General features: G+C 47.4%; 1 non-coding gene across 1 annotated transcript; it reads right to left on the bottom strand.

Annotated features, from left to right (window-relative positions):
- Positions 1–24,044: 24,044 nt before the first annotated feature.
- Trnat-agu (transfer RNA threonine (anticodon AGU)) lies at positions 24,045–24,117 on the bottom strand. The gene has a single exon. It is a non-coding gene; the product is annotated as a tRNA-Thr (tRNA).
- Positions 24,118–27,273: the final 3,156 nt, after the last annotated feature.

Below are 27,273 nucleotides of genomic sequence, written 5' to 3'. Positions count from 1 at the left end.
TCCTGCACTCGTGCCTCGAGTGCACATTCGTCAAGCTACGCATACCCACTTAGGAAGATTGCTCAATATTTGCCAAAAAGAACGCTCCAGCGTTCGCCGCGTGGTTCGAGCGCACGTTCGTCAAGCCAAGCATACCTACTTCTGGAGATTGGCCAGCATTGCTCGCAAAGAAACTTCAGCGTTCGAGTTATATTGTCAACAATTGCTAGTAACGAGAAAGACACGCATAGCGTACGCGACTTGTTCGTTCGTCCTGGTGTCACCGTGCGCATGCGCTCTGTGCCTCAGAAGAGCCGCGACTTGAATGTCGAAGCTGCTGCACATGATCATCGACTCCACACAGCCCGGCTGCCGAGGAAGATGCCGCGCTTCCAGGGGCTCGGGGTGCAAAGCATCCGCTAGAAACGATAAGTCGCGCTTGCAGAAGACGAACGATGATGTCGGCCAAAACGACGAGCTGACTCTGGTCTCGCTCAAGATAAGGTCATTGGAATTCCATGCCGCAGACGTCAACCACGAAACCACATCGGTACTGAAATTGACCTTTGCGTCCGTCAATGTTCCCCTACAACAGCTTTGCCACTCAAATCTTGAACGTGAGTGAAAGCTTCCCAGAATTTTATTTTACTACTGACGGTCCTAATTTTGCCAGAAACTTTCACTTTTCCTACACTTTTTTTGCTAAGAGCGAGCATATACAACACTGCTTAGGAGCCTTCGACAGGAACTGTGTCACACGTATGCTTCAGGGCTCTAAAATTCAAATTTTCGGCTTGATTTTAGCAAACGTCTTACAAATGGGTATGAAACTTTTGTGGTTGTCTTTTAACAAACCTCTATATTCTTGGGCAGTTCCACTTCTTGCTAGCAAGAGCCCGCGCACTTTATTGGCGCCCCTGTAACCTGATCCTGTGAAGCTTCTCAGAAAATGTGCCGCCTTCCGTATCAACCTTTCCGCATTCGTTATGTACGAGTAGGGGGAACTACATAGCTTCCAAACGTCCATTAACCTCAAATTAAAAAAAGACGTTTCTTCCTGACATACGACACAGACCACCGTGAAGTGTTGTGCATCTCACACGAGCAACGTCATTCTCATTAACCAGTCTGCAGTAGACACGCAAGCGATGTGCACAGCGGAGCGTTCAGCGTCATCTCTTCGATCACCCCCGCTTCCTGTACGTTGGATAGCACGTTCGTCTTCTATGCTTCTTTTAATTAGCATAAATTAGGGGCTGTCGCAAAGCACCTAACCTTTTCAGGCTTCCACGAGGTTTCCGATTTCCAGGACTCCTCTTTTTCCATATCGCGGTTAGCTGCGCTTCTGACGGGGCCGTCGATGGTAACGAGTTTTCTTTATACTTGAAATTGCCTTCGCCCGTTGAAATCTCCTTTTCCGCATAAACGCTCTAACGAAAATTGCATAATTTAGCTTCTTTTATTTAACCTCATAAGCAAACTAGAAATCAGAATTATTAGAGAACGTGGAGTTGGCGAGCTTTTAGAATGACATGTCTAGTTCCATGTGGGCCACTTCTGCATCAATTTAATGGTTTCTCTTCCCACTCATTGGTTATTGTTTGGTTTTCTTGCGGATAGTTTCTCCAGCGGTCGCTGTACTATTACCACTGTATTAAACAAGGCTTTTGGGCTGCTAGCTAGATGCCATTCATTTCGGCGAAAAGGCGGTAAAAGAATTTCGGAGAAGATTTGCGTTATCAGCGTTGAAATCTCTACAGCAAAGTTCCCCTTCTATATGGGTACGTCATCTATGTCACCTGTATATGTCGTTTTTATCTACCTTTTTCTTGGTATGTTTAGCGCCACGTTTTTTTTACTGCACCAACGCACAAAAAATGCAGTTTTGTTCACTTTTTGTTCCAAAGACTTTACCTATATTTGTTATATTCTCCTAGTACGCTATATTCGCAATGTTTCCTAAGTGCTGCGTTCTGAAACATGCCTAAAGAAGTCCAAGCTCCGACAAGTCCCTTTCAGTAGGCTTTGTGTGCGCGGAGGTGAGCGGGTAAGTTTTCGCGTGTTTGAGCGCAAGAACTAATAAAAAACAACGGTAAAAACGATTAAATGCGCCTTACCCTCTGTGGAGAAAGGGACGAGCCGCCATGACCCGTTCTGATGCGTGCTTTAATCGAACACGGTAATGATCATGATGATGGGCACGAGGAGTCTTCTTTTCAACATCCTCCCCCTCGCGAAAATGGCTAGAAAGTTTGACGGTGTTTACAGTCTATGGCGGAAAATCATTCACTGGACAAGCGACGTCATTAATGTCCGTAGAGGCAAGCAGTGTTGGGAACATGATCGCTTCTGCTTCCATCGATGATAAACGTACTTACAGCGCCGAAGCGTACACCCGTTTCCTGGCTGAGCAGCCACTGAACCTTTTGTGGAGACGGGAGTCCTGGAACCGACAAAATTGCTACTGCTTGTGGTTCCAAAACGCTTTGTTGGCCTCACGTCTTTCTGTTCCTCCCAGAAGTACGCTTTCTTCGTTCGAATTCGCGGCCCGTATACTTTTTTGGAATCAAAGGCACTGTCTCCCTTTTTCTTTTAATTCGCTTTAATCTCTCGGCTGGCCCTGCGCTGTTGACCCCTCGGTGCCGGTGTTTTCTATTTATCCTCACAACCCAAATCCTCTGGTGCGGCTTGGGTCTTGAATGAGCCGTGTTGCGCGATGAATTAATCTCTCTTTTACTTTCTTCGGGTAGGGCAGCTCCTTTTACGCTGTTCTCGCAATATTGGAGAGATTTATTGTGATTCACTGCACTAGGGAACCGAAATATGAATGGACGAAACGGTAACATGGTGGCTCTTTCCTGTCGCTTTTCGAATGGCCAGCTGCATTCTACTTCATGGCAGTTTTCGTTGTAGGTAACAAATGTCGTTTCAACAGAACATATGAATAAGTTTCGCACCCACGTCACGTTATGACTCCAACGATTTCTCGCTCAATATCCAGGAAGGAAGCGAAATCATTGCAGGAAAGTGATATGTCGCGTATAGAGTATATATTCGGGTAGTATATGAACACTCTAATAATATTTCTCGGAGTTCTAAACAGTTTTTGTGTAATTCGTTGTCAATGTCACCGCCCACACATTGCAATGGGATAGTTTGCATGGTTCTGGAACACAATAAAACGGAGTTGAAAACTAGCAATTCTGTACAATGCAAGCTTCCGCTCCGCAGTATTACCGGTGCGAAATTTTGGATTACACTGAATAACTGTAGGGCAATCACTGCAGAAATAATTGCGATGAGCCTAGGAGCTTCACCCGTTCCTTTCTGGAACCGCACAGCGCTGCTCGTGCATTTATCATTTACGTGTCTATTTTCTGTAGGGGGAGCTGCCCTGTCTAACCTGTGTGGTATTCACGTGCTGCGGCCTATGCGACGATATTCTATATGACGGTGTCAGTATACGCCTGCGAACCTAATTCATTCACCATGGATCTCGTTAAGAAGCGTAAAGTTATTTTGTTTTGCTTTCGGAAGCCTTGTCCGCTAACAGAATTCTGCTAAACCTTACTGATCCGAAGCATAATTGATAATTATCGGTTCTAAATTTCCCTCTTGTGTAAACCATCAAATATAAACTCCTCGACACGTTATAAATAATTTAACCTTCGTGTAGCGTCATTATTTCTGCATCAGCTAACGCCCTGAACGTAAATTTCCTTGCCTCATGCAGCACAGAAAGAAGACACCTGAAAGTTGTGCATGCTCTTCTCTGGTTAAAACTAAATTTATATTGCTATTCCAAAAATTTCTCTAGCGTCTTCCGATTACCCTAAGAGCAATAAATTGATGATTAAAAACGCGCCATTCACCACTTCAATTATACAACGTTTATGAGAAAACTGAGAGTTAAAATATATCCAGTTATTCTTTCAACCGTAAAAACTAAGAAAAAACAAACTGAAAAATTAGGCATCTCTGAAAGGACATATTGCGCACGCAAATTTTGTCCTCCGGGACTATCCGTACGCAAACTGAATGAAGACTCTCTTTCGGCAGGCCCGTGTTAATTCAGCTTCAGAGAATCCCAACTGTAAGGCACTGATTCACCTTTTTTGCAGGTACGCAAAAGGCAACGAAAATCCTGAGACTGATAACCGAGCGAAGCGGGGGCTCAGTCGTTCCACAACAGAAGCGTCGCTTTAATTTTTATTTTCTTGCAATCGACTACTGCATTTTTCCCGAACACGTGGTACAATAAGTTGTGGTCGCACATGGGACCCATTCAAGAGGACATGGCAAAGAGGCGCAAACATTTTCTCCTAGTTCACCTGGACAGAAGAAATTTTTTCTTCACCTCTCCTAAGCTTCGAGCGAAGCGTTAGACAACCGAAAATACGGAACTTTCCCCATCTCTTGCATTCGCCGTTCGTCCGGTTGCGCTTCAATGCCTGGCGTCATTGTTAATGCTCGTGGTACGAATAATGATTTACGACTCTGCGAGAAAACAATGCGCGCTGGTCGATCGATCGCGGCATTCAGCCGTGAAAACAAAGGCTGGAAAAAGAACGCGTATGGGTACCTGCCCCAACTTGGTGTGCAAAGCCGCCCTAGAAGTGTTCATTTGATGTATTTCTTTGCATAGTTTTCGACGTACATGAACGATTTCTTTGTGTGGCGGTCACGAATAGAAAAGCATAATCCGATGACTTGCTCTATCCCCTATTTTCTGAATCTACTGTATATTTTATAACAGTAACAAGTGAACCTAAATATATTTTAAGAAATCCCACATCATGGCAACGAGAGAGAGAGAGAGAAACAACATTTATTCATGCCTGCGAAAACCCGGTGGGTTACCTACTGGCGCTACTCGCCGGACCCCGTGCAAGGGGTGGTGGAAAGTCGCACTTTCGGCCGCTGGCGTTCGATGGCCGCGAGCGCGAGCTCGGCAGCCATCTTTTGGAGTTCGTAGTTGACGCTGGTGACCGCGTCCCTCACGCTTGGTGGGAGCGGATCATCGTCCTCCTCCGTTGTTGTTGTCGGTGGTTGATTGAGGCAACCCCACAGCATGTGCTGCATGGTCGCACGAGCGCTCCCACACAGCGCACACTCGTCTGTTGGGTATAGTTCGGGGCACACGTGCTTGGCGACCACGGGCGTCCATATCGCCCGCGTTTGGAGCTGTCGCACGAGCACCCCTTCCCTCCTGGTGAGTTTACGGTGTGGCGGCGGGAAGGCGCGCCTAGTCTCTCTGTACCACGCAAGCACATCCTTGTAGGAGCTGACCGGGGTTGCCTCCTCTTCTTCCCTGTAGTAGTCTTCCGCGTTCGATGGAGTAGGAGGAGGAAGCAGACTCGCCTCGGCCGCAGCCGCCGCCCGAGCCGCCGCCGCACCCTCCGCGGGCGCAGCAGCCGCGGCAGCGGCCGCACCAGCGACGGCGGCGCCATCGTGTCTCGTTAGCACGCGCGCCGCTCGGTCCGCCTCCTCGTTGCGGTTGGTTCCGGTCCCCACCGGTCCCACGTGTGCCGGGAACCACTTGAGGACCACCGGTAGCGTCCGTCGGGGCAGGGCCCCGCACACCCTGTTTGCGCACTCCGACACCGAGTTCCGAGCGTAGCTCAGTATCGCGTTTCGCGAGTCACTGATCACTGTCGCGCACCGTGGGTCCACTAGGGCCAGCGCGATCGCCAGCTCCTCCGCTTGCGTTGAGTCCCGGGCCCTGACGCTGCCCGCCGAGCACAGCTTCCCGGAGGTCGCTGCAATCACGGCCACGGCGTACGTGCCCCGGCGGCCTGGGTATTCCGCCGCGTCCACGTAGAAGGCGTTGGTGTCCGCCGCGTGCACGTCCGTCAGGGCTTTCTCTCTGGCCGCTCGCCGCTCTCGGTTCTCTTCTGGGTCCATGTGCTTCGGCAGCGGCGGCACGTGCATGAGGGCGAGCAGCCCGCCGGCTTCGGCATCGGCGGCCGGCTTGCCGGCCACCCCCCGCCTCCACCACCGCGACCACCGCCACCGCCACCGCTCCCGCCGCCGCACCCGCCACTCTCGCTTTCGCCTTCTCGCGTTAATTCCGACCGGTAGCCTACCCTACGTAGAATAGCCCTACCAGTTCTCGTCTGCGTAAGCCTCGCGATCTGCGCGGTGCCCTGGGCCTCGGCTATCTCGCTGAGGGTGTTGTGCACCCCCAGTTCGAGAAGCCTTTCTGTGTTGGTATGTGCGTATAGGCCCAGGGCCGTCTTATAGGCTTTGCGTAGCAGAGCGTCCACTTTCCCTCGCTCCGCCACCGTCCAATTGTGGAATGCAGCTACATATGCAACGTGATCATGGCAAGGAGAGCTTCGCTGGCTGGGCTCGATTTTGTGGTTTTTGCTGCTGCTGATTATTACTTCAGAGCCTTCAGTCGTACTTAGAATAGACGTGCAACGCTTGTTAAGAGCTTTTATGTCTGAAGAATTATAAAGACAGAAGCGATCTTACCTAGACATTTTGTGACAGTTCATTTGAACTTTCCAGTAGTATCTTTATTAGCCAACCACAACATTTTTTGCTACTTTTAGAAGAAACACAACAGGAAGTATATGTCTGCATCTCATACATTTGTTGTTTGAATGGTGTTTGAACCACACGATCTGCTTTACGTCGAAAAATGAGTTCTATCTACAGAAAGAAACCACTCCACGTTGTCAGAGAAACTCTGGTAGGGAGTGAACAAAAAGGGGCCCCGTATACCCATTTCACATTCAGGTCGATGACCTTATGCCCTGTTGAAACAAAAAAAGCAAGCAGGTGTTCTGGGGTAGAGCAGCTCCGCACACATGGGTACATCTTACTGTTTGAGGGACGCGTGTCACATTGGGGAAAGTGAAATGAAGGAAGTACTTGTCAAAGTCGGAGCAGGGGTTGATCCTAAGTGACATCGGTGGAGTGAGACCTCCTTTCGCCTAATTTAGTACCGGCCGTACCGAGAACATCTTCGGAAGGCGGGAGGGGGACAGGGGTTGTAAAGTTCGACCCGAACCGGCATGGGATGGGAGACAGCCGCGCACACCATCAGAGCCTCCCCGCTGCGACGACAGTTTGCGTCCTCGATTTATGCGCAGGTTCTGGGAGCTAAAGCAGTTGCGGAGATGGTCGGACAGATCTCCCGCCAAATAGCCCTTTGCGCTTCATTGGGGAAAAGGGCCGTGGTAGAAAGGAAGATGTTATGTGCCGACTCCGACTGCCCAGAGGATGGAAGGAAAAGAAAACGAAGGTCATGTTGAAGGAAGCAGGAAAGGAAAGTAGAGTACTGCTGATCAAATTAACTACAGGAACAAAGCACGTGCCGTCCACCCCGTCGAAACGGCGGCTGAGGCAATAAAATAAGCTATACCATGACTTCTCTGCCACTGGACTATAGTTTCCTTTGCTTCTTTTGTCCTGATTGGCATTTTTGGATGTCGGAGTATACTCCTAAAGTGATGTTTTTGTTATCTTGACTCCCCAACAACGAAACTTACCTTTTTGCTTTTATTTCTCTTTCCTGGTATGGCAACGTCCCCGTGTTTCGAGTGCATAGACATTGTGCCGCGAAGACATTGCCCTCCCAAGGGCTAAAAGAGGGACGTTGCGGTCTGTCGCCGACAGACGGATGGAGCCATTTACACAAAACTTCTATGTTTTTGTAGGTGTTACCTTTTATCTTAGATTTATGATAATTTCCCCGATCCCCAAAGGCCATCGCCTTGTCACTTCGCTGAAATGGGAGGCCCACTCGTGCAGACAGCACGGTTTACGACCTTGTTTCAGCCAGCAGCGCAACGGGGACAGGCGACGTTAAGCGCTCCCCCCGAGGACATCTCTGATCTCAAGTGGCGACCCCCACACGCAGAGCAACGGTTGTCGCGCGACGGTCCCGTTCGGAGCACTCAAGCCAGACACACGTGTCGCTCTGCCCAGTAGGTACCATGCAATCCGATTTGGTGGCAATTTTCCGCGTGAGAGTAGGTCACCACTTTTGGAACTTTGTGTCGCGGGGTTTGAAGAGTGTGAATCAGCAACGCGTGCACGGAGCGTGCCATGTGAAAACAATATGCCGGTTTTTCACGCCACCGCCATGCGTTGGCGGCCGCCAAGGAAAACCGTTGCTATGCAGCGTCGTGCTGTCACAGGCTGAAGCCTCATAATCAGTTGTTTGCCAGCTTGCCACCGGCTTTGCCACGATCATAGACGGAACGAATTCCGCTTGCTAGGAGACACCCAGGATAGCCGGTTTGTGGCGCTGCGGCCGGGAGCGTTCGAAAGGTATCGCCTACTTATGAGCAGTATAACGTCGTCCTCCCCTGGCTTTTTCGCTACAGTTCGCATTAAAACAGTGTTCAAGTTGACGCACGACCAGATTAGTCCGAAGCTTGACGAATAGAAGCGGGGAGATCACCAAGCACGAGGTAGGCGGTGCAGCTGGCGGGGCGGAGAAATATAGTATTGATAGTAGTATAGCGAAGATGCGAAGAAATGTTGGAGCAATAAACACGCAACCAGTTCGATAAACAAGTATCAAAGGCTCATGACAAGTAATTGCAAAAGGACGATGCTACAAAGGGGAGGATGTTGATTTACGAAAAATACCAGTTCCATTTGTCGTTGTCTTTGACCTTTTAGTTTGCTTACGGTGCGATAGTGGAATTAAATTAGAGTTTTAAGATGAAGCAAACTATTTATTTTATTGCAAAGACACTTTAAACCTAACCCTGCCTACCCAGCCTGTTTGGTGAAGTCCGTTTCGTGGGGCATTTTTGGTAATGCGTCTAGTATTTTAACCTTTATAATTCGCTTTATAACTCGCTGATGCCCAGCGGAGAGTGACGCGGGCATTCTATGGACACACTTTAGTCCTGACGACCCCATTCGAAAGCAACGTGTCGACCGGTACCCACAGAACGACGTACTCCAAATATGACGTTGCTCGGCACTTTGTAATTGACTCTAGTTGAAGAAATATTGCATGTGTATGAGTGAAGTCCTCCGTTCTCGGAATTCTTGCTCGTTGTTGATCCCGTGAATCGTTGTCGGTATCACGTAGAGTTGCATTGTACGGCCAATTTGTTTATTTGAAGTTGCAATGAATTCGCAGAGTTGCTTATTGTCGCCTTTTGATCATCTCCTGTAAGGACCCTCAAAAGAGGTGAACCAGAGAGAGAGAGAGAAAGAGCGAGAGTTAATGAACGTCTAATAGAGCACACGCTGGTCGTTGAGCCGTTACTTCAAATTGGATTTAAGCCCCCTTATAGGTTTAGCGTGGTGAACTAGCACCGACTTATCCTTGTACGCTAACCTGTTGGAACCGGTTGACGTTGTAAGGACTCACAGCCAAGCGATAGGCCTGTCGAAGCAGCCGTTGCCACTGTTCTGGCAAAGCGACACATATCCCCATAGTACTACAAAGCCGCATAAGGGGATTGAACAACGTTTTGTAAGCCACCTGGGCCGATACTCTGAATCCCGTATGTGTATAAGATGTCACATAATCCGAATAGAGCTAATCCCTGCTTCAAGGGTACTTCATAAGCAGAAAAGCATGTCGCTTGGGCATGGTATTTCGTGCTTGGCGTAGCGAAAGCATCCGCCAGTTATTTCAAAATTAAGGATATCGTGGGGTCAGGGTTACACCTTTGAAGTAATGGGAGTCTCAATGAAAGGGCAGGAAATCAAGTGGAGAGCAGAAGCGACATGTGTCATCTCAGCGTGTTTTGATAAATGAGTTATCTTTTTTGCGTTTCACAATGTTTGTATTTTCTCTTTTGCGATTTCGAAACAACTGCTGCGGTATAGCTCTCAAGTAGTGACTGAGCGTGAGGCTCTACAACTCATTACCTAAATACTCAGGAAACATGCGGACCACTGCCTCTAAGTAGGAGTTACCCGGCTGCTGTAATGAGCCGAATTCACAACTTGAGTGGACAAGCCCAGCGCTCGTGATCTAGCCCGCGTTCTTCTTGCGCAGCGCTTTTGTTTTCGTAAACGAAGTTACATTGCGGTGAACGGGATCATCGCCTTCATTTTACAGGCTGGGACTTTGAGCACCAAAGGTGAAATGTGAAATGTAAGATATTTTGCAAGGAACGAGATTGATAAGTCCTTACAGCTTTGAATTTCAAATTATTTTGTCTAATATTTGCGGATTTGCAGCCACGAGTGGCATACCATTAACACGTGCCTGCTTCTGTCGTAGAAAAGCTATGCCGGCCTCGTGCAACCAGCCCCAAGCCTCCCGGCCGTTACTCATCAACCAAGCTGTCAACGATCCCCTACTCTCTGCCAAGACGGGCGTGGGGAAAAGACACGAGCTCCTGTGATGTCACATGCAACGGCGCCACCGGGACCGTACGTAAACTCTGGGAAGCTCCTTACCTCCGTGATTTGTGGCCACGAGTGGCCTACCGTTAACACGCGCCTTCTTCTGTCGTAGGTAGGAAACTTTTGTTTACACTCACCGTAATTGCAGCCGCCACATTCTTATGCGGCCGTAAATCTCACCAAGTGTGTTGTTAGAATTGCGCCATGGGTGTCGACGTGTGTACGTACCGTGTACGCATCGGTACCTTCTTTCCCGGCCGAGAACTCGGGTGCCGTAGTGTTAATCGCTTCTTTGCAGCGTTTGGTATAATCGGGGTACTTTGCCCTAAGCACTCTTCACTGTTACTTTCTACGTTCCTTGCCCTCCTGCTGTTATCAGCTGGGGATGTTGAAGCAAATCCAGGGCCACAAGTCGATGACGTGCTCGCACTTGTCAATGAGTGTCATGAAGACAAGAAAACGGCTCTGGTAGAAATCAAACAGCATGTCAGAAGCCTCTACACTCGTGTTATCACTATTGAACAAAGTATGAAGAATATTTCTGATTGTAAGTTTAACATCGATGTCTCCGCTGATTCCGTAAAACAATTGAAAGTTCACATTAACAAGGCCAATGAAGAGCTCGTCGATCTTGTTGATGACATGAACAACCGCATGCGCAGAAACAATCTTATCATTAAAGGGGCCCTGCAACAGTTACTATCGACTGCTAGGAATGTGTTTTGGGGAAAAGTCTATTGTCCCAGCAATCTCCTCCCGCAAGAATTATGAAAATCCGTTCACTATCACCGAAACTACGCGCGATGAGAAATCGCGCATAATCGTTCCTTCTCAACTCGACCGCGGCAAACGCGACGAAAGCTGCGCGCTCTCTCCCGGAGAGGGGGGCGGCTCGCGGCGTTCTCTTCGGCGGCCTTCGATATATCACAGGCCGGGGAGTTTTCCCCCTTTCTCCGCAACGTGGAGGAGCCTACTTTCGGTCAGTTGGCACACAAAGCAGGCATTGGTGCCTGCTCGCAAGCGCGCGTTCGGGCTGGTATGGTGTTTTAGGGGCGAAGCTCCTTAAGGCGTGGGTCTGTCCATCCTCGACGTATGTATGTAGCCACCTCTAGTTTAGTTCTTGGATTGTTTACTAGATGGCGGTACTTGTATATGATGAAAAGATGCGCTTGGATTGTTTACTAGATGGCGTGGCTACCTCTAGTTTAGTTCTTGGATTGTTTACTAGATGGCGGGGAGCGTTGTAATAAAATCCGTTCGCTGTTGGCGCGCGCTCGGAGTCGCCCGATGGATAAGGCTGCAGATGTGCGAGCCCGCGAGGCAGAAGCGCTCCGTGAAGCTGCGCGACGCCGCCGCCAAGATCCTGCCGTACGAGAGCGGGAGGCCGAAGCGTGTCGTCTGGCTGCGCGACGACGCCGCCAAGGTCCCAGCGTTCGAGAACGAGAGGCCCAAGTGTCACGGCAACGGCGCGAGGACCCTGCCGTACGCGAAGCGGCACGGCTGCGGCGCGAAGAGGATCTCCAAAACGTCAGAGAACGGGAAGCGGCGAGAAAGCGCACGTATCGGCAGGCAGACCCCGATGCAGTGAGAGCTCGTGAGGCGTCTGCAAAACGCATCAGGCGAGCTCAGCCCCAAGGTGCCGACGCGCGGTTTAAGCGAGACTTTCTAGACGTTACGTTCGGACACAGATGTGGGCGAACTTTCACTGAAGAGTCACGGTTTTACCGATGATTTCCCCTCAGGAGCTTCGCCCACTCATCATCATTCACCCCGTGGATATGCTGTGAATTTTTTGAAACAATAAACGTGTGTAGTCGTGTGGTCCCGTTGAATTCGAAGTATTGAGCTCATCACTCAAACTCCGCATGCACTCAAAACACAAAAGAAACGGCAAAACTGTACCTACAGGTTCAGGCATAAAAGAGGTTTGTACACAGCGATGACGACGGCAGAAATGGGAGAAATTAGCCGCGAAGTTGACCAGTGACAGCCGATCGGGCAGTCTTGGCCTCAGTGACGACGCTTAGGCCATGCCAGGGGGGCATAATGACAACTGAAAAGCGCGCGGTTGGTTTTTCCGCGTCTTTCACAGCGATTTGCACGCTCACCGCTTCACGTGCACGTGTAATATTTGGCTCACGTATTCCTGGCAGTGTAATCTAAACGTCGCGCAGGTTTACTTGCACTGCACAAAGAGTGTTGCAGGGTCCCTTTAAGAGTATTGATGAAGTCGAACATGAGGACTACGTGGGGTCGGAACGTATTGGAAGGGAATTTTTTCTAAGCAACCCCAGCATATAGTTAGCGACATTGAACGGGCGTATCACGTAGGTGCCAGTCGAGCTCACTTTCACAGGCAACAAATTGTGAAATTTCTGAACTTTAAATCAAAAACAGAGGCTCTGAGTCTTGGACGTAAATTAAAGAGCCTCGAATCACCCAAAGTATGGCTCGAGGAAGATTTTTTCCCGAAGGTTCAATTCTCTGGAATGAAACTGCGGGAATTCAAAAAGGGAAATAGAACTGACGGAGAAAAATATTATGTGTGCTTCAACAAGCTTCACACGGAACACGGCGTTTACCGCTATGATTCATCCACAAACCAAGTCATTCAAGTTTCTGCAAAAAATCCGCCCTCCTCTCAGTAACATAGTGCTAGCCACTCACACAGCTTCCAAACAATAACCCCAGTTTCCTTACTCCTAGCAAACTTCCGCAGTATATTGTCAAAGCTTGATTCCCTTCAAGCTATTTTGCCTACGTGTTCAGCCTGTATCATTATCGGCGCAGAAACGTGGCTTTCCGACGAAATATCTAATAAGCATTTTACCCTTCCTTCTAACTATGAGATTTTCCGCGAGGACAGGTGCGGCTCCAGAGGGGGTGGTGTAACGATCGCAGTTAAAGAAGAGTATCGCCCGTCACAAATACACGTCACTTCACCATTAGAAATCATCTGAGTCAGTGTTCACATTGGCCCTACATCCTGTGTCTTAGGCACCAGTTACCGTCGTGCCGATGGTCGCGCAGATTTCGTCGACAGTTTAAACGACACAATAGACCCAATCTTGTACGAATTTCTAAGTAGCTTGTAAGTCATAAGTGGTGATGTTAACTACCAGGGTATTGACTGGCCAACAAATTCCGTCACTGCGCAAAATATTCGCCTTGAATGCCTTAGCTTTATTGAAGTTTCAAGTTTCAAGTTTAAATTTCAAGTTTATTTAGCACCACACACTTACAAAAGAAGCAGTGACGCGAGGGTGCAGGCAAAAAGTATTTTTCCAGACTTGACCAAGGCCTACACCCCTGAATGCATTGATTACCACCAACTTGCGCTAATAGTACGCGAACCAACGTGGGGCGGTCACTTGCTTGACCTGATTCTAACAAACCAACCCGAAATTACTCACACGCACGTTATGGACGAAGTAAGTGATCATAAGGCCATACATTGCTCGCTGTCAGTGGCACGCGCGATCAAAACTAAAACAGAAAAACAAATCGGACTTACAAAAAATGAACCATATGCTCGAAACTTTACCTCTTAATCTTGAAACTTGGTTGGAGGATCGTAGAATGAATGAAAACTGGTTTATATTTCGCGACAAGCTAAAAAAATATAAGCATCTTGTGCTCCAAAAACGGTAATAAGCTGTAGGACGAACGACCCATGATTTACCCGTGATGTCAAACGACTTTCAAACAGGAATAAAAGGGCCGACAGAAAGTCAACTCGAACCAACGATCCTGATAACTGGCAGAATTACACACAGAATTACACACAGTTACACACTTTAACTGAACAAACAATACGTGAGGCAAAACATAAGTATTTTAATGTTACGCTCCCAAGTATTATGACCCCCCCCCCAGCAAATTATGGAATAATATTAAACCGAAGAACGAAAACACTGTACCCGTCCTAACCAATACGACCGGGGATAAGTTAGCTTTGCAAGAATGTGCCGAAGAATTTAACAGGGCCTTTGCACAAGTTTTCGCTACCGAGCTGCCTTTAAGTGAGTCTTTGGAGCCGTTGCAAGCAAACATAGCTTCTAATTTTACGCCCATTGTAATTACAGCCCATGGCGTGGCGTGCGCTATCGACTACCTAGCTTCCAAGACTAGCCCCGGGCCTTACGGTATAACAGCGAAGCCGTTGAAAATAACTTCTCCTTACACAGCTCACCTGCTTTCGTTGTTATTTCAGCAATCCCTAGATTCAAATTGCTTGACTGACGATTGGAAACTTGCCAATACCCTACCATTTTTCAAATCTGGCAACCGGTCTTATCCCCTTAACGTATTTCATTTACTTCAATCAGCTGAAAGTTGCTAGAACATATTCTTTTCACACATGTTAACGAGCCACCTTAACCAGCCACCTTAACCAGAATAACTTCTTCATTAGCAATGAGCACGGATTTAGGAAACATTTTTCATGTCAGGCTCAACTTTTTGAGCTGGTCACTGATCTCCACGTTTCACAGCACAGGTTGCTTTGCGCTGATGCCATTTTTGTCGATTTGTCTAAGGCTTTCGATTGGGTTCGACATCCACGTGTAATGCTTAAAGTTTTTAACCTTAATCTGGATGACAAAACAACCTACTGGATTCGCAGTTTTTTAACAAACCTTTGGCAAGCTGTAAGATTAAACGACCCCGTTTAATCAGGAGTCCGGAAATGGTTCGTACTATTTCTATTTCTAATTACTATTTCTAATTTATATAAAAGACCTGGCATGTAACATTTCCTCATCAATTCGTCTGTTTGCCGACGACTGTGTATTTTATTGAGAAATAGTAACTTCCGATGACGTTTCTACACTCCAGCTTGATTTATTTACTCTAACTGAATGCTGCGAAAAATGCCCGAGAAAATAAACGTAGAAAATACAAACCTTGTGTGATTTTCTTCAATGACAAGATGGGACACTTATAATTACGTAATATATGATGCCAAAATTGAAGCAGTTTCATCCTTCAAATATCTGGGAATTACATTCAACTGCGATTTAAACTGGGCCCCCCATGTAGAAAAAAATGACATCAAAGGCGTGTAAAAAGCTCAGCCTGCTCAAGCGTCGCATTTATTTAGCTAATTCCGAGACACGGCTTCACGCGTATAATATTCTTATCCGTTCTTCTCTAGAACACGCTCTAGATCTGGCATCCACAGCAAATGTGTTGTCTTACTAACATCCGTACACAACAAGGCCGCGCGCTTCATTCTGTCATCGTACTCAAGATACCAGAGTGTATCTGCCGTGAAGGACGAACTTAATCTCCCTTTCTCACCCAACAAAGGCAGTTTTCAAGACTGTTTTTTTCACCCCCTGTACCATCATCCAACACCATTCGCTGGCAAATGTATCCTCCCGCCACCCTATACGTGCGCACGCACCAACCACGCTCACAAAGTTAGCCCAGTTTTCGCCCGAACAAACAAATATCAGAACTCACCCCGTGTACTGGCAGTTAATGAGTGGAATGCTTTACCTAGTAGCTTAGTGGACCAAACAGACGCCTGTTCCTTTCAAACCACACTCCTCGCTTTTTTAGCGATTCAAAATACCCTGTAACTGGTCTTCATCATTTTCATCTTTTCCAGGCTGTACATGCGTGTGTTCTTGGCTTTAAATACCAGATTTTCTGTCACTTTTACTCTTTTTCTTTTTTCGATATAATGTTCAACGCTGTGTTTTGTAATTGTATTCCATAATTTATGTGCCTTTATGATATTCTAATGTCACTTTTGTTTTGTTGATTCTTTTCTTTTTACAATATTCTGTGTTCTGTCAGTTTCTCTAATCCCCCCTCCCCCTGATGTAATCCCCACTTGGGCCCTTAGGGTACCTAAAAAATAAATAAATAAAATATATAAATGAAAATTTCCCAAGATAATCAGGAATAAAGCCTGGAACAGGTTCACTACCCTGATTACCAATACACAGTTTCGGCATTAGGGAGCGAGTCATGTGGACAGCAAACACAACAAATAATTAAATGACGCAATGAAAATACGCAACAAAAATGTTTACTTTTCAATCTCCAGAAAACATCGGCGCATACGTTTGTAAGAAATACTGGTCATGTCAAATTTTTGATTGCCCAAGTCGCTTTGATTGCCCAATTTCTGATTGCCCAAGGCGCGATTTACGCGCCAGTTTTCTGCAGTTTTTTCAACACGTGGATACATTCCATACTCCAGGGTGGCAGGTTTCTGTAAAAATACATAGCTTGTTTACGGTCCTGTAATTTTTGCTTAGCCTCAGTTTAAAAGAACACGAATGCTTATACCGCTATACTTCCGACTGGGGTCTAGGAGGACACCATATACCTAGGATACCATATACCCAGGGTATTTGGTATCTTTAGTTTCACAGCATGCACACATTTCAATGCTTATCGAAGATTTTTTGGCCCCCTGATGGGACCAACATCACTCACCAGCTGACGCAAGCATACAGCATGCGTCCTAACTGCCAGTAAATAGATGCTATTAGCAGGACGTCACGCAAGCGCCATGAACTTGACTTCGGTACATACTCGGGTGACCTAATTGTCGACTGAGTTCTTCGTTTGCGACCTGTTCGGATACGACAGCAGAGCAGCTGTGAACAACGTGGCGGCGAAATTGTCTCCAAGTTGCCTTTTCCAGAGATTACACTAAAAGGTAGCGTTTCCTCCCGGATATATGCCCGTTGTAGCAACAATTTAATATTAAATGTTAACCACAGTAGGAGCAGGAGGAGCTAAATTAGTTCCGGGCAAAAAATATCAACACACATCAAACCCAGCCATCCCCATTAACACAAAAGAGCAGGTAGTTTGTCCTCCCTGCTCCTGAAGTTGTCTAATAGAGCGCAAATCTTCCCCGTGGGATCATTTGTATTTACTTATCCCGGAAAACACTTTGTAAAATCAAATCACCTGAAAAGTATCCGCTGAATCACCCCTTGCATTCCTTATTGAAACCTTTCTTTCGCGATTTTTTGCCTTTTTTACTGGGGAGGTTGGAACAGAAGGAAGTGAAGGGAAGTGTTTCCCTTCACATCCGGCTCCAATGACTTTTAAAATGTTAAAAAGGGCCCCGTGACAAAAGCAAACGCACGGAGGGTGTTCGCCGAACAGCTTCACTCTCCGTTGCTTAAAAGCACCACCCCTGCGAACACGGGTCCAAACACAATGGGACCGTGAAAAATGAGAAAATATAAATGAGTTCCTTTTTGAATTGTTTGGGAGGTTAAAACGCCCCAAGGAAGAGGTGGCACGTGACTGCACCGCGCGACTCCCGGGTGTTTTAAAACAAGATTAACTGTCCCGTCGACCGTGCAAGGAGGCACCACGCTCTCGGGCTGCTGAGCAGGGAGCTGATGAGGCGATAGCAGCCTGCGTGCTTTAAACTGCACTCAACGGCGTTTTCAACACACAAAGAGCACTCCGATGGTTAGTTGTCGGCAAATCGGATGCTTGATCGATCACGTTGTTAGGTGGGTCGTGCGACACGTTTTTTCTACTTGACAGATCGGGACGGATTTGCTTTCGAAACACGGACGCCTTTCGACAGGCAGCTTCCGGCGCGAGTTTTCAGTTTGCTTGAAAAATATATTTCTTGAAATCCTTGTTTGTAATACGCCTCGATTAAAGTTACACATCATTACCTCCTCTGGTGCCACGGAAACGAACGATATTCCTTGATTCAAGCACTAACTATCAATAATCGAATTAATTAGGCTCGGCTGCCGAGGCACGCCCCCAGCTTTGTAAAAAGTGAAGCGCGGGCGTTTTATTCAAGCACATCGTCTTTCTATTCGCTGTATAAAAGAAACAACCGTATGTCCCGTCTGCTTTTCACTTAGCCATGCTTTCTGTAGGCCTGCGTGGGTGGTAACGGATACTCGTGAGATTACGCCCTCAACTTGGCGACACTAGAAAAGCACGGGCAAAATAAAGTTAATACCTTCGCGAAGTACGTAAAGCGAAATGTGACTGCTTTTTTGCTGAATGCAGCCAAGAAATGTAACTTTCCCTTTGATCCCTAGGCTATGGCATTGTGCTGCTGTCCCATGTACGCCGCTTCGATTCCGGACACGGTCGCTTTTTTTTCTGATGGAGGTGAAATGTGGAAACACCCGTCGTGTGTCGACATTTCGGCGCACGCTAGGATCCTGGGGTTCGAAACTAGTCCGGAGCCCTCCACTACAGTGCGCCTGATAGCCCAGGTGCAGGTTCGGTACATTAAACCCCACAATCATTCAATCTCATAACCACGACATCCGCGGACCTTTCACCGGGAATATTTCATCACGGGGTTTTTGAAATTCGTGCCATACCTCGTCATACTCGTCGTACTCCTTGCTCTAACTAGCCTCGTTGCTCTCTTTGTAGCAGGCTTTCTTAGTCCCTATACCATTGCCCTCTTATTTCTTGTACCCAGTATGACCGGGTACTCGCTACTTGAAGAACTGTAGTATAAAACGATAGCCGCCTATATCTTCACTTGGCTCCAAATGTCGTCGAAAGACGATACTCTTCGCCCCCCCCCCCCCCCACTGTCACGAGACTGCCTGGCAGCGGCAAATAAAAACCGAATATTAGGTTTTTCGAAGCTCTCCATTCTTGTCTATCTGTCACTTTTGCCTGACTGCGTGCAATTAAAAAGTTTAATTCACGAACTCTACAACGATAGGTCCCCTAAGGCATGTGATACATCTCAGATACGGTGAGACTACGTCGGTAAGAAATGAGAGCAACTTGTGGTAGCTTGTGCCTGCTGGTGCCATTTAATTCAAAACAACAAATGTTTGTATAAAACGGCTAAGAATCTAGCATATTCTACAGACATTAAAGCTTACTAGTTTCGGGAACTGTGGGGCGCATGCCAGACACACTAGGAAGGTTAGATTGTTCAAAGTGGCAATATGTGAATGAAAGGCTACAGATTTTATACCCATATTATGGCGAAGGCAGCAAGTGATTTCCTCACTGAAAAAGCCAACGCTCATGTTAACTGCAGCAACGCGTCTCCGCCTGTATTTCTTTCAAGGATATATTCTTTGTTTAAAAAGAAATATATCTGCCAAAATGTAAGCCCTTTTAATGAATTGCGAATGCCAGATCATTTATGTCCAAGTGGAAGCCGCAAAGTGTTCCTTCTAGTGGGTGTGTCAGACAACAGCTTAACATACAAGCCTATGCCCCTAAGCCTCCAAACGCAAGTGTCATCCTCACTGGCCAATTAGACTGTGTGGGTGTTTTCATCGGTGTAAGCTAAACCAGTTGTGTGGGTGTCTTCTTGCGGATGCCAAGTACGACCGTCGCACTGACACCGCATTTGCCCGGTGGAACGGCTGCCACAGGGGAATGGTGTGAATTCCGTCGCAGATTTTTATATACGTAAGAACTTTTCGGCGACTAAAATTACGCTGGGCCAATATTAAGACGCAACCCCGAAAACTCCACTTTCGGAAATGGGACGTCGGGAATTTCCGAGGGATAAAGAACTCCGTGCGAAGAGGTGTCATTTTGCAAAGGGGAGGGAGACATCCCACAGATCTGGATGTTTCCCAGACACTCAGCTCTTATACAAAACAAAAGAAAAGGTGGTAGAATGATGTCTAAGCCTCGCAGAGAGTTGAAAGGTGTGAAATATTATGTCTGCACCCGTAACCACGAATATGATTCCGAAAATATTCTGAGAACGCATATAAAAAATACAGCACTCTGAGAAGTTTGGCGAAGTTTGAAAATAAAATACGCGTACTTTGACGACTTTTTCCGACGCGCACGCATTCGGAAGTCGTTCCTACAGAGCACCCTATTTCCGTGTCAGCGGGACGCTGTGCGCGAGTACGTACCGACCGGCGGCGCCGTTCAAGTGGAAACAGTTGCTCTCGAGTGCGCGTCCGGAACTGGTGTTGGGACGGGAGTGAGCTTATAGCGAAAAGCTCTCTAAGCATCTTTAGTTTGTATATTTTATTTTTCCTACATCCTGCATGCAAGCGCCCCATGGCGTCACGGCAGAACTGCCATTGAGCAGCCCCCGGTGTAGCGGTATATGGCGTGCAGGCAGAAAGCCGTTTTCCGTATTCCGGGCAATAGACCCTTCCTGCTGCGTGCTGAGGAGTGATTTTATACGATCAACCCAAACGTCCTGCGATAATTTCGGTTCAGCCTGGCCACATGTCGCACCCCTCACCATTTTTTTGTCAACCCCGTATTTTTTCTCTTGAGTATTTATAGCGACGGTATTGCCGACACCGCGGACCCCGAGCCCCCAAACATAAGTTGTAACCTACCGTGACGATGTGTTTATAGGTAGAGGGAAAGAAACCACGAACGGTGTCCGTCGGAGTCCTGTTCAAGCTCCGGCGGATCAGCTCCAAGTGTGTTTACCATGCAGGGAACTCCAGGACCTCTTCAGTTATCAGGGTAAGGCTTTAGAAATAAGTCCCCCGTCCCCTGCTTCTATTACATGCCACATGGTAAATCGTGAACCCCTCCTTCAAACCTGATCGGCACCTGAAAAGCGGTCGCACAGAAGTAGCAAACGCTTCGAATTCGCGTTATGTATTGGCGTTTTGCCTAAAGTATGCCTAGTTTTTTATTTGCTTCATAATATTGACACGTATGAAATGTGTTTTGAGTAATCTGCTTCATAATATGGACTCATATGAACGATGTTTAGACATGTATTGGTTTAGAAAATGTTTGCCAGTTAAACCAGATTTAAGTACTCTGCTAAGTTTTGATCAACAAGCTGAATCGAAAGACAGACAGATGGAACGACATACTTACAGAAAGACAAAAATTTTTCTGCTGCAGCAGCCCAAATAAGGCCATCGTATTAAAAAAGATATATTGTGAAATTTAGTCAAAGGCTCCACCTTAACACTTTGCTGAGCACGAGGTCGCAGGTTCGATTCCCGGCCGCGGTGGCCGCTTTTCTGATGGAGGCGAAAAGCAAGAAAGCCCGTGTGTACAAGGTTTCGGCGCAGGTTAAATATCCCCAGGTGGTCAAAATTAATCCGGAGCCCTCCACTACTGCGCGCCTCATCGCCTGCGTTGCGTGGGCGCGTTATAATCAATCAATCCACCTTAACAAATTAGCTCCAATTGGTCACAATAACATTGGTTTGTGCAACGGTTTTTTCTTGGTGTTTTAGTATACTATAACTTGTAATCTACCTCCGTTATTAACCATATAAAGAAAAAAATGCCTGCGTATCTGCTCCTTTCGTTGAAAATGTCGACGCTAGACGACAGTCGACTGGCGCCTCTGAGAAGTAAATTCATCCCTTCCCTTTCCCGTTCACCTCCTATGCTGTTCCTCTCCAGTCTTGTTCCTTCCAAGATAGCACGCTAAAAGCAATCAATTTAAATTTACCGCGTTCCACTGCGTGGGGTGCCTGGATGCCAGCGCTACTGTACGGCGGAGACGCGCGTGAATCGGGGCACCCGACTACAACATTTATAGAACCACGTTGCCCTATTCCGCAAGTGTTCCATGCGGAACGCGTGAATTATCTAGTCAAACCTTTCGTTGCTGGGAGACATTTGATTTTTTTTTCCTATTCCGCCAGCTAGCGCGGGCAACAGCGGGCGACGGTTTTAGCCGTTGATTTTATTTGCTATCGCGAAAAGTAGGCGTCCGTAAAGTTTTTAATAAATTTAGGAGCACTGCAAAAATCACTCATGTATTGATTTTCTGCCTTATATTTGTGTAATGTCTTGTTCTTGTTCAACAATGTTGACCAGTCTGAACAGTAACACCGGACGTAGAAGTTTAGATTTCGCTTTGAATCTATAAACATATGTGTATATATGTGTATGTATATATATATATATATATATATATATATATGTATGTATATATATATATATATATATATATATATATATATATATATATATATATATATATATATATATATATATATATATATATATATATATATATATATATATATATTATAAAGGAGCGACGGCTGGAAAAGGGCGGACGGTCGGCAGAGGACGAATTCGGTGCCTGACCCAAGTCTCCATGGGTGTAGTACGGTTGCGGTCCATAAGGAGGCACTCGATGGACGTCGCTAGCAGGCGGTGGCCGCCGACGGCACAACCGAGCGACGTGTCCGGGCATGCAGCACGCGTAACAGATAGGGCGGTTGTCAGATGTGCGCCAGGGGTTCAGCGGTTCAGGTGGTAGCCGAGGATAAGGCGTCGCGCGCGGGTCTCTCACATACTGGTACGCTTGGAAAGCACCGGGCTGCAGTTGCCGGACTACTGAGGCGTAACTGAAGGGGAGCGCTCCAGGAATGGCGGGGGGCACCGCCATCGTCACTGGTGGTGCGATGGGCGCTGCCACTGGTTGTTCGAGGGGCACTGTCACTTGCGGTTCGAACGGGGGCGCCACGGGTGGCGCGACGGTCGCTACCACGGGGGCCGGCACAAGTGTAGGTTGGCGAACTGGAGGAAGCGCCTCGGCGACTTGCTCCCGGATTACGCGGCGTACAGTCGAAGGCAGTGAAGGCGAAGGCAGACGCTCATGAACACTGGGAAGCAGAGCCAGCTGTCGAGCAATTTCTGCGCGCACGATCTCCTCGATGTGCGGCAGAAGAGAAGAAAGGTCATGCGGCATCGTGAGAGAGGAAAGGCATCCCCGTGAGCACTCTTCATGGGGCGATGTACGCTGGCGAGTAACGACACGCTGCTTGCGCAGTTCATCGTAGCTCAGGCACCATGTAGTGATTTCGTCCACAGTCTGTGGGTTCTTGTTTAGCAACATCTGAAAGGCGAACTCTTCTATCCCTTTGAGAACGTGTCTGACCTTCTCGCTCTCCGGCATCGCAGGGTCAACGCGCTTGCAAAGGTCTACAATGTCCTCGATGTAGCTGGTGTAACTTTCATTGTCCTGTTGGGCTCGGACGCGCAGACGTTGTTCGGCGTTTAGCTTGCGTAGAGCGGGGCGACCAAACGCTGCCAGGAACCTCGTCTTAAAGGCCGACCAAGTCTGCATCTTCGGTTCATTGTTATGAAACCATGATTCAGCTAATTTGTCGAGGGAGAAAGGGACGTTGTTGAGTTTGGCAACGTCATCCCAGCGATTGTGGGTGCTCACCCTTTCGAATGTTGAGAGCCAATCTTCCGCATCGATGTCGTCACTGCCGGTGAAACTGGGGGGGTCGCGCTGACGCAGTGACCCGGAGCCGATGACGGGCGCAGGCTGCGGCGGGGTCATGTCGTGCTCGATTCCTCGGGAGACGGGAGGGAGCACTCGCTTGCTTCGTAGTTCCAGGCCGGGGACCGTGCAAAGACTTCGACCTCCACCAAAATATAATGGGGTTTATTAGCAAACGGCTAGAGCGTGGTAACGGGGGCTGGTTGTACCGGAGGCCAAGCTAGCTCGGGAGTCCACGCGCAGGTCTCTCAGCAAGATCGTTCTCGATGGGGCTGCTCCGATGACTGAGCCTTGCACATAGACCCAGTTGGGGGATTGACGCCACCTGACAGTCAGCCTCGGTCTCAGTTGAGCACACACCCCTTTGGCCACACTGGGGCGCCTGCTAACGGCCACTATCTCTGTTACAATATATATATATATATATATCTGCAGAATAAGGGTTGGCAGTCAAGAAAACCTCGGAAAGCCAAGGGGAGAATGCGGTAGGTGATAGAAACAGATGAAGAATTTTTTGAGTCAGAATGAAAGTGGGGAAAAAATGCCCGCCGGGTGGGATGCGAACCCACGACCTCCAGAATACTCGTCTGGTGCGATGGCCACTACGCCACCGGCGGGGCTGTTTCCCCACCACTTTCTCGGGTATTTCTGTAAAGGTATTTTTTTGTTTCCTGCACTTTGGGGTAGTAGCCAGCACCACTCGGAAAAAAAATACCGTAGCATTAATACCCGGAAAAGTGTTGGGGAAACAGCCCCGCCGGTAGCGCAGTGGTCATCCCACCAGAACCGTATTCTGGAGGTCGTGGGTTCGGATACCACCCGGCGGGCATTTTTTCACCACTTTCTTTCAGACTCAAAAAATTCTTCATCTGTTTCTATGACCGACCGCATTCTCCCCTTTGCTTTCCGAGGTTTTCTTGACTGACTACCCTTATTCTGCCTTAATTCACCATGCCCCTCATTTCCCATTTCTGATTCGCTACATATGTATGTATGTATGTATGTATGTATGTATGTATGTATGTATGTATGTATGTATGTATGTATGTATGTATGTATGTATGTATGTATACGGGGCGTTATTTTGATACGCCGTAATCGATGACTTGGAAACTGCCAAAGTACTCTTTCTTTTGCTAGAAAACAGTTTTAGGTCGCGGGTCGTGTGGAAGTGCGCCTAGTGGGATTTCGCTGATGTTTCAGGGCGTCTTAAGTGAGGGAAATTTTTGCCCTATTTCACCGTCCCAGCAGCCGCCATTCCCAATCTCTAACGTAACACCACCGCACTTTTTACGCAGGCTGAAATTGGCTATGTGTGATGTAACCGTTCCCGCCAACTGTTTTATTACGTCACCCCTTTTCAGCCAATCACAGAGAGGGAGTGACATACAAGCCGTATCGCTGTTGAATAGCAAAGACAGGCCGACATCTTCAAGTCCGGTGAATTTCGTCTTGTTATTCAATGCCGACCAAGAACTATGCGCGTTCAGTAAGGAGAAAAAAAGCAAACCTCAGAACTTGGGCCAGTAAACGTCATGAAAAGTCAAAATGACGAAAGCACACACACCCGCTTTGTCAACCGGAAGCTTATGACCAAAACTGAAAGCCAATCAGAAAATACATCCAGGAGAATTCACACTTGCCTGCGAATATACTACGTCGAGAAGAGGGCCCGAGGGCCCCTGTCATGGACAAATTGGGGCGACGAGCAGATCGCGTCATCTTCATGCCTATGTCGAAATGGTGTCCGTTCTGAGCTTTTACGGCGTGCAAAGGTTACAATTGATTTAAAATATTTCGTACTGAAAGGTTACGGTTGAAACTTAGAGGGTGTTATCTCTACATAGAAGATAAGCTGAGATATACATAGTTGCCTAAGCTTTGAAATTTCGTTTCAGTACCCCTTTAACAAAAAAAAAAAACTGGATATGTCTCCCCGCAAAACTTTGTGGGCCGAGTGGGTGGGGTGGGCGGCGTGGGTAGCAAAATATTTCGGATGTGGTTATACACATTCAATCCTTGTATCCCAGAGAGCACGAGAAAAGTCGCTTAGGTCGCGAAGTCTGTGCCAGCAGCAAGGTGGTATGTTTGGTATTTCACCCATAACAATACCTCATAACTATCCCAGAAAAAATTAACCGCGCAGCTGGACCGCCAAGCAATCAATGATTGCAAGATTTTAGAGCATAATGCGGATATTTAGCTGGCATCGCTGCAAGTGAGTAGCCAACCGAACATCGTAACTTTTAAATTTGTTGGGAAATAACGTACTTGCATGTCTGCAGAGAACGACCAATGACTTTCACCGGAGGTTTTCTTTTTTTTTAATCGTGGCCCAAGTATGCCTGGGCACCTTATACTTATCATGTTATAACTTCGCGCGCGCCATTAACAGATATGGGATATAGCTATCACTGTCATAGGTCATGGCTTTTTGTGTTTTCAGTTACCCTTAATGTTGGAAGTACGAGTCGCCAAAGTCGGACTCTTGGCCCCGACTGTAACAAAACTACGCGATCACCTTTTTAATGGTCCAACCATGTTTATTTATGCATTCTCACACACGCTTCCTGCGAGACACTGGGAAAATGACGCGCTTAATCAATGCGATGTCATCCTTTATTCTTTTAAGTTATCCAACCAGCAAACAGTGTGGAAATACGTCATCATAGACAACCGGGCGCTTAATACGTCGTTTTTAATGGTGTTTTAAGCGCCACATCTCCTTGACACCGCAAAATGATTCTATCTGCAAAAACAAACACTCCCCGTTCTCAGACAAACTGTAATAGGAAATGAATAAAAAGGGACCCCGTACCGCTATTTCACAATCAGGTAGGTGACTTTATAACCTGTTAAAAAAAAGCGAGGAGGCGCTCTGTGGTTCAACTGCTCCGCGTGCAGGAGTACGTCTTTCTGCTTGACGGAAGCCAGTTGAACTGGGAAAGTGAGATGAAGCAGGTACTTGTCACAGTCGGAGCCGTGGTCGAACCTTAGTGACGTCGACGGAGTGAGACTGCTTTCCACCTAATTTTGTTAGTAGCGACGGGAACGAGAACTTCTTTCGGGCGTTGCTCAGTGTGCCAGCGGTCGTAAAGTTGAACCCGAAACGGGATGGTTGGCACAGAGGAGCGCACACCAACAGAGGCTCCCCTCTTCGACGACACGTTGCGTCCTCCACTTATTGCGCAGATATTGGCTGCAAACCAGTTGTGGAGATGGTCGGAGAGATCTCCCACCTAATAGCCGTTCGGGCTTCGTTAGAGAAAAGGGCAGTAATATAAAGTACGACCCTATGTGCCGATCGCGACTTCCCGGAGGATGGGACAAAAAGAAAACTAAGGTCACGTTGAAGGAAGCAGGAAAGGAGAGTAGAGTACTGCTGACCAGGTTTGGTAAAGAAACAAAGCACGTGCTGTCCACCCCATTGAAACGGCACCTCAGGCAATAAAATAAGCAAGACCATGACATTTGTGCCACAGGATTCGTCCTGGTTTTTTTCGCTTTTTTTTTGTCCTGGACTACTGATAGGCATTTTGGGATGTCAGGTTATACTCCCATTCAGATTTATTCGTTTAATCGACTCCCCAACAAGGAAAGTTTGCGTTTTTACTTTTATTTCGGTTTCCTGGTAGGGCAGCGTACCCGTGTTTCCAGTGCACAGGCACTGTGCCGCGAAGATAACGTGTTCCCAAGGACTAAAAAAAGGGACATTGTGGTCTGTAGGCCACCGAAGCAGAAAGTCCTTTGCTCAAAAATTGTTTTTCTACGTA

The sequence above is a fragment of the Haemaphysalis longicornis genome, unplaced genomic scaffold, assembly GCF_048455015.1.
Source record: "Haemaphysalis longicornis isolate Haplotype H1 unplaced genomic scaffold, Haemaphysalis longicornis Haplotype H1 scaffold_13, whole genome shotgun sequence".
Lineage (NCBI taxonomy): Eukaryota > Metazoa > Arthropoda > Arachnida > Ixodida > Ixodidae > Haemaphysalis > Haemaphysalis longicornis.
The sequence above is the reverse complement of the archived record's forward strand: the minus strand, read 5'-3'. Positions and strand labels throughout refer to the sequence as shown.